This window comes from Cynoglossus semilaevis, chromosome W, assembly GCF_000523025.1.
Source record: "Cynoglossus semilaevis isolate Cse_v1.0 chromosome W, Cse_v1.0, whole genome shotgun sequence".
Lineage (NCBI taxonomy): Eukaryota > Metazoa > Chordata > Actinopteri > Pleuronectiformes > Cynoglossidae > Cynoglossus > Cynoglossus semilaevis.
This window is the reverse complement of record NC_024327.1, coordinates 10,600,352-10,600,952: the sequence shown is the minus strand read 5'-3', so window position 1 is coordinate 10,600,952 and position 601 is coordinate 10,600,352. Positions and strand designations below refer to the sequence as shown.

The 601-nt window shown below is 44.9% G+C and overlaps 1 protein-coding gene across 7 annotated transcripts in view; it reads right to left on the bottom strand.

Moving 5' to 3' along the window:
* LOC103397175 (ubiquitin-associated protein 2-like) overlaps positions 1-601 on the bottom strand; it is a 22,174-nt gene that overhangs the window by 15,566 nt on the left and 6,007 nt on the right. The window lies entirely within an intron of this gene.

Here is a 601-nt window from a genome sequence, read left to right as displayed (position 1 = left end):
TTGTACTTGTTCCTCTGCATGAATGCTTTGGTAGAATTTGAGCGGTGTTTAGGGTCGTTGTCTTGTTGAAGCATCTAGCCCCGGCGCAACTTCTACTTTGTCACTGATTCTTGAACACTGTTCGCCAGAATTTACTGATACCGACTGGAATCCATGCGACCTTCAACTTCAACAAGATTGCCAGTACCTGCACTGGCCACACAGCCCCACAGCATGATGGAACCACCACCAAATTTAACTGTGGGTAACAAGTGTTTGTCTTGGAATGCTGTGTTCTTTCGCTATGCATACCACCCCTTGTTATGTCCAAATAACTCAATTTTATTTTCATTAGTCCACAGAACCTTATTCTAAAATTAAGCTGGCTTGTCCAAATGTGCTTTAGCATACCTCAAGCGACTCTTTTCGTGGCATGGGTGCAGAAAAGGCTTCTGCCGCATTACTCTCCCATACACGTGTACTCGTAACTGCAGTACAGCAAACTGGTACTGCAGTTCTAGGAGCTGCAGCAAGATCATGTTGTAGGTCTTGGAACCTGGTCTGTGGGTTGAGTTTGACTGTTCTCACCATCCTTCGCCTCTGCTTATCTGAGATTTTTCTT